An 11,354-nucleotide genomic window follows, 5' to 3' on the forward strand; every position below is an offset into this window, starting at 1 on the left:
CGCCATGTTGCTACATCACGTGACATACGTCGTCATCACGTCATGTCATTTCAGCGCGAAAACAACCGCATGCCTCGTCTTCTTCGTTGGATAACTCCTCTCCCGGGGCATCATGGGATAGTGAAGCGTCCATCGTATGCACACTGCAAAATCTAACCGGAAGTAGTAGGTCATCCGGGTACTTTTCGCATACTGTTTTTCGAATACTATGTATTCGGACATACTACTCGCCTCGCCTACTGCTTTTCGCATACTATATAGTAAGTAGTAGGCTGTTTCGGACGCAGCATATGATTCGGTCTCCCCTAGGACCCCGCGCGACTCCATTGGCTGAAAAAACTCCTCATGGGTAGTTTTCTTAGCGCCTTATTACAATTCCTACAAAATCGCGTTATGATTTATGTAGTTAGAACGTTGTTAAAATTACAATTGATGTCTTTTAAATGATATGTTTCATATAGTAGTATATAAATGAGGCTATAGGCGGGAGATCTACAAATTGCTTGTGTCATTTTATTATTTAGATTATTATACTGTACCATTTCCACTTTTGACTGTCTACTTATACAATTACTTACTCATTAATTACTTATACAAAACATGATTACTACATAGTTGAATCACACATTTAAATTATAATTATAAGCCATGATTACTACACTTTTACTATTAAAAATATATATTCCGTAAGGTATGTTAATAATTTACAAAAAATAAAAGTATTGTTTTTTCAAAGCAGATGATGACACAAAAGTACTGACGTGTCTGCAACATGAATATTAGTTTATTATATTGTTTTTTTAGTTAACTTTTATTTTAAAAAAATGTAATGTTTCTATTTTGTACAAATTAGCTTGCTAGCCGCGTATGCAGACGAGATATTGCAATGACACATTTTTGAGCAGGCATTAGTGTAGATACCAATCGGGGTCCTAGGGGAGACCGAATTGCTCGGGGGGACTGGATTGCTCATGACACCGGCAAAACCAACATCTCGCTAACTTTTTAAAGTTTACACATTGTAAAAAGCGCAGTAATTATGCTCTTACATATACGTGCATAAAATTGGAGGGATATAATTAAATGTTACATATAAAAATGTTTACAGTTTAAAATAAATATTATTTTAAATATTGATTAGATTGTGGTCCCTAACTGTCTAGCAATGTGTGTTTATAAGTAAACTAAAAGAAACGTTTGTCTTTATAAAAGTTTGCATTTCATAAAGTTTATTGAGTAGGCTCGCATGCTTTTCGGTTGGGGGACTTTAGAAAAGAGCCCAGCTCCCCTTTTGCACCTGCACTCACTCTTGTATTAAATAAATATGTATATGATTGTAAAGTAAAATAACGTTTACGGGGCAGTTTCCCGGAAAGGGATTAGACTAGTCCTAGTCTAAAATAAATGTAAAAGCTGTCCAAACTGAAAACAACTTGCAATGCCATATCTTAAAATATACCAGTGCCCTTTGTTTTGCTTCAAAATGCACACAAGTAATGTATTTAGTAAGGCATGTTTGTTAAAACTAGTTATATTTCCTAATTAAACTAAGGCCTAGTCCTATCTTAAACTAATTCCTGTAACCATATAACCATAACCTATAATCTTTAAATATAATTTCTTGCCATTTTTTATGTGCCCCTCTGGTAAAACACTGGCCCCTCCTTGGCCCCCCTAGTGAAATTTGTCTAGAACCGCCACTGGTTTGTACAGTCAGTATCCAAGCAGATTTTTTTTTACCAGAAAAGGGCTTTCAAAAGGGCATAAAGTCACTCAATCACCCTAACCCTAAAATTTCATTATAATTATTCACTATTACTGTTTGATGAAATGTAGATTTATTTCTGGTAATTAGTCATTTTTGGAGCTTAACAGCCAATGTATGTGTGCTGTTTAAGATGTGTGCTCTAACATTTTACTTTAATCCTACAGAGAATAGAAAACAATACGGGTTTAAACATGATCAGGAGTGAGGCAATTATATTGTTTTATTTATTTAAGAACTATTGATGTAACCTCATGAAAGGTATTTGATTAAAGAGTACTTACTACCTATTGTCCGATTCACGTTTTTACATTTCCTTTGGTGTGTAAGTGTGGAGTAGTACATGTTAACGATATGTAAATGGTACAAACCCCAATGTAAACGATGCTGCAAGTTATCGTCTCCAACAAAAATCTCTTTTCTTGGACTACAACAAACACACGGATTGTAGGCAACAGTTTACTTCCTGGGATTGGTGATGTAGACAAGACCGACATTATCATAATTCCTCCCGCTTCGAACTCAGCCTGTAAGTTAACTCATGTCAGCATTGCATTGTGACCGAATCATTCAAACATGGTAAGGAGCATCACATTTCTGTCTGATATCAGAGGTATTCAAGCCAATCACAACGTACAGATTAGCTGGCCAATCAGGGACACATAGCTTTTTAAATCTATGCGTTTTAGGAAGAAAGTGAAATCTGCAGCTACAAAAATGTACGGTATGTGGAATTTTTTTAACCATAAACCACGCGAACACATTGTATTATACCAAATACACAAATAACTTGGTTTTTTGCAATAAAATAGGGGCACTTAAAAATCTTAATAAAACACAAAATAAAAGTATTTTATCCACATGAATCACCAAAGTATAAATTATACACAATACATAAATACAAGGAAATAAATTCTTATTAATCTCATTCTTGATTCAAAACGTCTGATGCAGGGCATTAAAAATGCCATTAAAGGCCCAATTGTATTCGCGTTTGGCAAAAATATGTATATTTTACCTTAGAGATAGAAGCTGTGTCCCAATTCAAGGGCTGCGACCTTATAAGCATGGGACCTTAAAGATGAGCACTCGGTCTTTCAAGGTGGCAGCCTGAGAACTGAAATGAGAGGAGCCGTTTCCCAATGTCAAGGAAGGATCCTCGGAAGCTAGAATTTCGAGGATGCTACGTCATCGACGTCCGTCGAAGGACTGTTCCAATGTCGAGGATCCTCGAAATTTCAGCCAAGGACTGAGTCCTTCGTTCGAGAAATATCCCATATACAGGAAAGGATGCAAATTTGTATCCTTCGCGCTCTTCACGTGCTGAAATCACCCACAATCCTATGCGCGCAGCACCGAAAGCACACCTTTCAATCACGCAATGACGTAATGACGTGCACTTGCTAGCCTGTTCCATTTAACGTGTTCTCCGAATGCTTAAAAGGAGCCTCGCCTCGCCTCTGAAGGAAGTGACTTGTAAGGACTAGTCCTGCCAAGGAAGTATCCTTGACATTGAGAAACGGCTAGGGTCTAAACTTCGGACGACCCATAATTGGCGTCACCTGCTGCACGCGCCTGTCAGCAGGACATAGCGGAAACGTTTCTGACTTATTAAAATAAATATGAAATCAGAAAAATATTAATTTAGTTTAGAAAATATGACACGTTGATGTAGATTAAACTATTCAACAGTATATTAAATTAATCAACATTAGAAATATATGCATCATAAAAATAATAATATTAACACAAAACATAACTTATAATACTAAAACAGTGACAAGAAAATTTTTTTCTGAAAAATACACTTTTTTTAATAAAGGTTTTAATTGTTTATTTTAGAATATCCAGCCGTTATATGCAGCCGTTGCAGGCGCGCAATGAATCTTGGGATATCCTCGGCTGTTAAGGATCCATTCGTTCTATCCTTACCATCGCGGAGAAATGTGGACGCATTTTGAGGCTACATTCTAAGCATCCTTTGAATTGGGACGTCCTTACCAGCCTCAAGTCGCGCTGCTGTGACGCAATCGGTCTTAAAATACGTCCTTAAAAGGTCGCAGACCTTGAATTGGGACACAGCTGTAGTGTCTCTTTTGGTTGGCTTTAAAACGATGCAGTTTGCGAACGAATCTTTTAGTGAATCGGCTTGAATACTGTGAGAGTCGGTTTGCAGTTCAGTTTGAATGATTCAGACAGTTTACTCACAAACCAAATCGTTTGTTTTCCCTGCAGAATATCAGTAAAACAATATCGGAATACTTTGTAACACAGAACAAAGCAGTCCTAGATAAAAAGTGGATTATTTATCTACGATGAATTGAATTAAAACCTGCGACTGCATCGTGCGGGTGATCTGCGCTGAACAATGTCAATCACTTCAACCTCACCTGTTTGTTACACGTCATCAGCTTGTGCACGCATCAGGTAAACATTTCTCCTTCAGATAATACTTCACACCAGTGCAGCATAGCTCAAAAAATATATTAAAATGATTTAATTACTGTTTATAATTTCAGAAATTTATTATACAAATATTAAAGTAGCCTACTGAATATCCATCATGAGGAATCTTTCATTTTCAGTTGTTTTAGTCAGAATCATTCAGAAATCGTTGCGCCTCATTTATAATAATTACAGCTGCTGCTTGTGTCCTCACGTTTTTGTCAGATTAACAAATAAATAAATAATGAAAAACCTATTGGTAGAGTCACGTTGGTTTACGGGTCATGTGATCAGGGATAGCGTGAATTTTAAATGTCATCTAGAAACCACAATTTGAGTGACTATACTGCGTATAAAACACTGTCAGACACATTTAATATAGGCTAATTAATTTAAATATAAAGTATTGACATTCATGTAAGCCATCAGACGAAAATAATAAAGGTGTTGTAATTTATCTACATTTCTGAGGCTCTCTAATCCCACTTTGCATTCATGTTCTCTCATTCAGCTAAGCAAAAGTGTAAAGGAATGATGATCAAAAACCTCATAAGGCTAAAAGATTTCATTTGTTCAGTGTGTTCTTGCTTTTAAAATAGATGAGAAAAAATGAATCACCAACATGTAAGAAAACAGCAAACCCCACTGACACAAGGGCACCTCTATTCAGAAACCTTTATTCCATCAACAGCCATGGGACACATCTTCCTCTTTCAAGTCATGATAGCACATAAAATATGAATTAAATCCCCGTGGTGGCACAGTGTAGAGCTTGTTTGGTTTGTTACCTGCTTTGTGTGTCTTGTGTATGCGTACCTGTGTGCTGTTGTGCGCGGCCACTGTCTCCTCTATTTCACAGTGCTCGCCAACCTACACACCTCTGTTCAGCCATGACTGGGCTGAAGGTGCTAGGGGTCGCAGTCGTAAATGGGGTTGCTCTTTCAAAACATTGAGACACAAGTAAATGGGTCACGCCACTGTGTATTAACCACAGTCAAAGCTTCGGTAAACGTAAGGAAACGCTGAAAAGTGAAAAGGGCTGAGGGTAGAACCTCTATAGAGTTCTTTATGTGTGTATAGGTTGTGTGTCTACAGTATATATATTCTTTTAAGTGTCTTTAACAGGTTTGTGTAGAGGTTATGTTTACTGGCATGGCGTTGTAAATATCTTTATCTTGTAATGAAAACCATTGTGTCTGTTGCTTGTACCTGCAAATAAACCTTTTCACTAATGTGATCTTTTCAATAAATCAAGAGTGAGATCAATAATGAATTTCAGATCAAGGGATTTGAAATGTGACATCTATTAATTGCAAGCATACTAAATGCAAAGACTTTGAGAAATAGTATAATAAGGCCTAAATGCATCAGAGTCGGAAAGGGAAGTTACATTTATAAAAACACAATGTAAACATAGGAAGCAGGGAAAGTGCATGAAGATGTAAGTCAGGGATTTGGAGAAGGCGAAACAGGAATCAAACAAATGAGATAAAAGACATAGTGTGGAAGGAAGTAGTGAAGACTACTAATCCTCTATTAGGCTCTGGTGATCTAATGAGGCATCAGGCAGAACTCTGTCTCCTGTTCAGTGGAGCCCAGCTGTGGCTATGTGGTGTGGATAAGAGGTCAGTCTGTAATGGTGGGCTCCATGGCTTCCCCTCCAGAGAAGGGCGGGGCCTGCTCACGTTGACCCATTAAGTCGAGTTGCTCTCCACTGACCCTCCAAAAGGAAGGGAAGTGGGCAGCTGACGAGCTTCAGACTCCCCACACAAACATCCCCTCTCCTGCCCGGCAGCTATGCACGAGCCACCTGCCATGAAGCGGGGAGCCTGTAGCCAGAGAAAGATGGAAATGGAAATGAAAAGGAGCAGAACTTTAACCTATGGGCTTTTACGCAGGCGAGTGAAACCGAGCTGCCGTTTGAAATTAAAGGACAATGGGAAGGGTTGAGGCTGAAGCCGTTTACCCGCTGTAAGAGTATCACATCACAAATTAGTGACATCACTGACCACATCCTGATGCTAACTCTGATTTCTGGTGGCAGCGGGCAAGATGCAAAAAATAAAGGGTCTGCATGATATAAGTTGGCTAATTAGAGAAAATACATAGAATACAATAATAAAAAGAAATAGACCCCGGTAGATGTTACAAGCCATAGCGTGGTGCAGAAGGGCAGCAAAGCTGTGTAAATAGTCACCGGCTCACGCAGTCAATAATTCTTGCAATCTGGGGGGACAAAAAGCTATAATAAACAAAAATCCATAACATGGGTGAATGCCAGAGTTTTTTTCCCCAAATGTCAGCTTCATGTTTGCAGAAGGGCAGAGATGACAGATGAGGTGTGTAAACCAAGAGCATTTGAGGCTGATGAGGTCCTGGTGCATGATGGTCCAGTTTTGGAACAGTGATAGCAGTCCACCCAAACCGTTGAGGACAATCTCTGATTGTCTTTATTAAACGGTTTTATGCAGTTTGACATACATTTGGAATCAATTAAATTTTTCTGTTTGTCTTTAAAAGTTTATCCGGTTGTGATTTATTGATTAAGTCGTAGTAAGTTACATCAGGAATTAATGTCCTGCTGTCATAATAATTTCAAAATATTCCCAGTCTGTATGACTAAATACTCTTACTTAAGCTGAGGTCTGCGGGGCACAGATTCTTCGTTTTTCATCAGACCGTGAGCTCAACAATCTGTCAACGCTCTCCATCTTAACTTTAACTGCACTGCGGTGAAATTGTGGTGTTTTATGTTCGATTTCTCTCAACTCGATCATTCTAAATGAGAGAAGCCTATTCTTTTTTCCCTTCTTCTCTGAGGTCTTTTAAGTCATTATGATTTTTTTTTCATTTTTGGCTTAGTCTGCTTGAATGAAATAAGTGCAGATTTGCTGGAAATCAGAGGCTTTTGTGTGCGACTGCAGGAGCATGGTGAAATGTTTGGACACTAATACCCATTCATTTCAGGGAGCCCCATAAATAAAAGCAGCCAGCTATGCGGCTTGCCGTGAAGTGGTATTCTTTGGTTCCCAGCAGGACGTCCTGTTCACATTAGCCCAGCAGGGAAGCAAAGCGTCCGGAACAGCCAGACGACTAAATCAAGACATTTTCAACTTTTGACAAAAATTACTAACGGAGGAGAGAGAGGTAGTTTTGAAAGATGGAGTGGAGGGGGCTGTATTTGTGTTGAACGTTATTTTTGAGGGGGGATGAAAGATGACGTCTTTTTAGAAAATGTTGTAGATTTCAAAGAATACCTCAAAGGAAAGCTCTATGTGGTTGACAGGGCCAAGGAAGTATTACCAGAATGTGAAACGCAATGCCCTGAAAGATATTTAAACTGATTTTTGAAAAGACACAGCTGCGTATGAAATAAAATCATCAGGTTCTTTACATTGCTATTCTGTGGAGATTTGGAGGGACTGGCATTGAGGCGCAAGCGGATTAGTGTTACCTTGGTTTTGGCATACAAACATTTTCTTTTCAAGATTATAAACTTGCAAAATCATGTTCTTGTGATATTTAAAGAGACCTCTAATAAAAGCCCGAATAAGGATAAAGATTTGTTTTAATCTTAGTGCAGATAATAGTTTATTATTAAAGATTACTATGCTTTGTCTATTGTTTGATTATTAGAGATTTAAATCACAACATTTCAGATGTGATAAAAACATTTTTATTTATGATTTAAATAGAAAAATAGTAGTGCCATTTCTTAAAAGCCTGGTCCAGCAATCATTGTCACCAAAACCCCAACCGTGTCCAACGTGGCCAGTTGCAGCACAAACACCAATGGAATATAAAACTCAATCATAAAATAGTGTCTGTTTGTGTAGATGTGTACAAATTTGGCCAAGTTCGTCTGTGTGTGATCATTGGAGAGCCGCTGACCACAGCTGGGGTGTGCTGTAGGGCGGCCATCTTGATAACTGCTGAGTTTAACCTCCCACATTTAATTGAGAATAAAATGAGATGATTGTGGTGTGCTCGATTGGATTTTTCTAAGAATAAAAGAGATAGTGTAGTGTATTGTCCCTCCCGTCCCCCCACACTGCCTAGCTCATATTTTATCCAATGGATGAAAATGAGGTTTGGCACTGCCACCGTGAGGTTGGGGCTGGATTTTATTTGTCTTGAGGCAACCTGGAGCACTTCCAGCCCTTTTCTCCTCTCTACCTTCTCCCCTCTTTTGGAGTTGTGTGTGAAGTGGAGCTGAGCGAGCGCTCCCTTTCTCTTTTGTGTGCCTCTGCTCAATCTTTGCTGCAGGGTTCAGTGGACCTTGAGAAAACACCAGAAGAATCTGTCACCATCTCCCCTCCCCTGAAGGACAAAGTTGGCCGGCCACTTCTGAAGCCGCAGTGACCCGAGAGCCGAACCCCGCTGTTCTCAACTCCCCGTTCGACGTCACCGCTGGGATTGCCTGACCCTGTAGAGCATCAGGAATCACACAGTACCAGGGCGGTAGCCACGCTGGCATGTGGGGAATACATATTTTCCTTTACAAGATTTTACAATTATTTGCAACAACTGAAAATGTATTCTAGCTATTGACTGACAATTATTATCCTGACTTTGTTGTCATGAGTACAATAATTCTGATATATTTATGCCAATTTGTTGTGGTCCAGATGGCCCTTAATTGGTTGGCAGAGGCAGAGAGGGAGTCCTCTTTGAGAGTGAATGGCTAGTGGTGTGATATAGGGCTAAAGCGGGGAGAGAGCAGCTTGCACAATGGGAGCACCAGCCATGCTCACGGGGGGTGGGTCCTGAAAAAAGACTGCCCGAAAGGTCTAGCTCTACGGAGAAGAAGGGACTGCAAGTGTGTGGGAATTTATCTTCCCTGCAGACCTCTGAGCAAGAGCATGTTATGTCTTAGACCGTATCTGTGTCTAAAGTAGCTAGGATGTGTGTAGTGCGGTCACATCTTATAGCTTGATCAGGAAATGTACTTAAAATCTAAAGTTTTATTGGCATTTATTGTATTGTTTTATCTGTGTACTCTTAGCACAGGCTCCAAAAACCCTATAAGAATGTTCATGTGGTATTGCATTAGATATTGCATTAGTGATGGGTTCGATTCCAAGGAAGAACAAATATTGAAAATGCAATAGCTTGTAATACTGTAAGTCACTTTGGATAAAAGCCTCTGCCAAATGCGTAAATGTAAAATGTATTTAAAAAAAAAATCAATTTTTATAGTATGAGAAATCTTTCTTAATTCTTTATAGCATTTTTTCTTTTTTTGTTTCTTTCCTTCTGATACTTCTTTCTCTTTCAAAGGCTATATGTAATATAGATATCAGACTCAGCATGGTTACACACATACATGCTCTTGTGGTCACCAGTTATACTTGCCTCGACCCTTACAATAAAATAAATTGAGCTGTCTCTGATATGACACATTTTGATCTCTGCTTATTGCTCTTTTTAAAGAAGAGACAAAAGAGAAAAGGCAGTGGCCTTACATTGCCTCAACACCTATAGTCAATGTTTTTACAAGCACAAGGCAAAATTAACCCATGTCAAGTTGATAAGCTTGTGGAAATGTTGAGAGAGCCATCGAATCAGGTCTTAGTGCAATACCAGATTCCCATTATTAATGACACAGGAAGACCTGGGTGCGGTCAGAAGTCAGCAGCGCGGGTGGAGCTCGGTGCGACTGGCTTCATTAGAGCCCTGTTTTCAAGCTAGGTGATGGCTCCTCACTTGTCCTGAGAGGGGTGAGAAGCAGAATCTCTTTCACTCCTGCCACCACCTTGTCACTTTAATTTCTTGTCTGACGCTCGGCTCTGACACCTGGGAATGCTGTGAGACGACGAGCGGAGTAGGATCATGGGAAGGTCTTATTTAAAGGGAGTGGTTGACACAAATGACATTCCTCCTCTTTCGTCTCCGCTTCTTCGTCCTTTGCTTATTAAGGAGAGAAATGTGACAGTTTATGGCATGATTTTTTTTAGACGATGCCTGCAGTAAGAATAATGATCCGCTGTGAAGCATCTTTGTGATTTCCACAACCAATCAAGTCTTTCCGCATCATTAGAGAAAACTCATTTTATTGTTCTTTTAAGACAGCATTTAGACTTAAGCATTTAAGTTATAAACCCTAAGGCAGTTTCGTGTTGCAGTACAAACTGATCAAATAAAAATGTAAATGCAAAACTAAATAAAATAATTTTTATTATAACACAATAATGAATTATTATGAGAGCATATTGTTTTGCACTAATATAATGCTACCATCAAGTGTTGCATTGTAAATTTATAATAATTACTATAAAATTAAATAAGAATTTCAAACTTATTTGCCAATTTCACAAAATTACATTTTAAATAGAAAGCACAATGAGTTTCCTTAGTTTTTTAATGCTACAATAAGGTTATGTTAATTAAAGTACCCCTGTGGTGAAAATCTGTTTTTTTATTGTTGTTTATATGTCTATGTGGCGTTTTTAATATGTTTTAAGACAAACCATGCGCAAATTCATCGTTTAGTGCTTTTGCTCTTTTTTGAGTATTTTCTTCTTCATGGAGTTTTTCAAAGACAGTCTCATTTAAAATCGTCTGGGTATACATCTTAAATATGTAACCAATCACATCATTACAGTTGAGCTAGTGAACATGCAGAGATGTACCCAATGCAACTTACAAAGATAAGGAAATAATCAAGCGATTTGTCATATAGAGGCAATAATATAAAAAAGTGCTTATACCAGTTTTCACAATTCCGAAACAATACCTGTTGAGAGAGAAAGTTATTATTATTTTTTTAAAGATAAAAGTTAAAAGAGGTGTGTCACAGTCATTGTGTCTACAGTCAGTATCAATTTGATGAATACTCTAACCTGTCAACATCAGCGCTTAAAGATTAGTGCTGCAAACGCGCAGTTCACGTATGCATAGTGTGAAACCGACTTAGCATGTGTCTGAAACTGCAGAAGTAGCATCTATTTACATATATATCTATGGGCTGAGGTGGTGCGAAAGAGAGGAGGTGGGGACTAATTCGCATGATCTCGCATGCTCTGATATGGCTGCCGTCGCATCATCCAGGTGGATGCTGCACATTGGTGGTGGTTGAGGAGAATCCCCCTTTCATATGTAAAGTGCTTTGAGTGCTGCAGGAAAGCGCTATATAAATGTAATG

At 38.6% G+C, this 11,354-nt stretch overlaps 1 long non-coding RNA gene across 4 annotated transcripts in view; it reads left to right on the top strand.

Annotated features, from left to right (window-relative positions):
- LOC129419743 (uncharacterized) overlaps positions 1–2,039 on the top strand; it is a 46,519-nt gene extending 44,480 nt beyond the window's left edge. For all 4 annotated transcript variants that reach the window (XR_012357713.1, XR_012357715.1, XR_012357714.1 and 1 more), the window contains exon 6: positions 1,714–2,039. This is a non-coding gene — a long non-coding RNA (uncharacterized lncRNA). The remainder of the gene's footprint in view (positions 1–1,713) is intronic.
- Positions 2,040–11,354: the final 9,315 nt, after the last annotated feature.

This window comes from Misgurnus anguillicaudatus, chromosome 15 (genome assembly GCF_027580225.2).
Source record: "Misgurnus anguillicaudatus chromosome 15, ASM2758022v2, whole genome shotgun sequence".
In the NCBI taxonomy this organism is placed as follows: domain Eukaryota; kingdom Metazoa; phylum Chordata; class Actinopteri; order Cypriniformes; family Cobitidae; genus Misgurnus; species Misgurnus anguillicaudatus.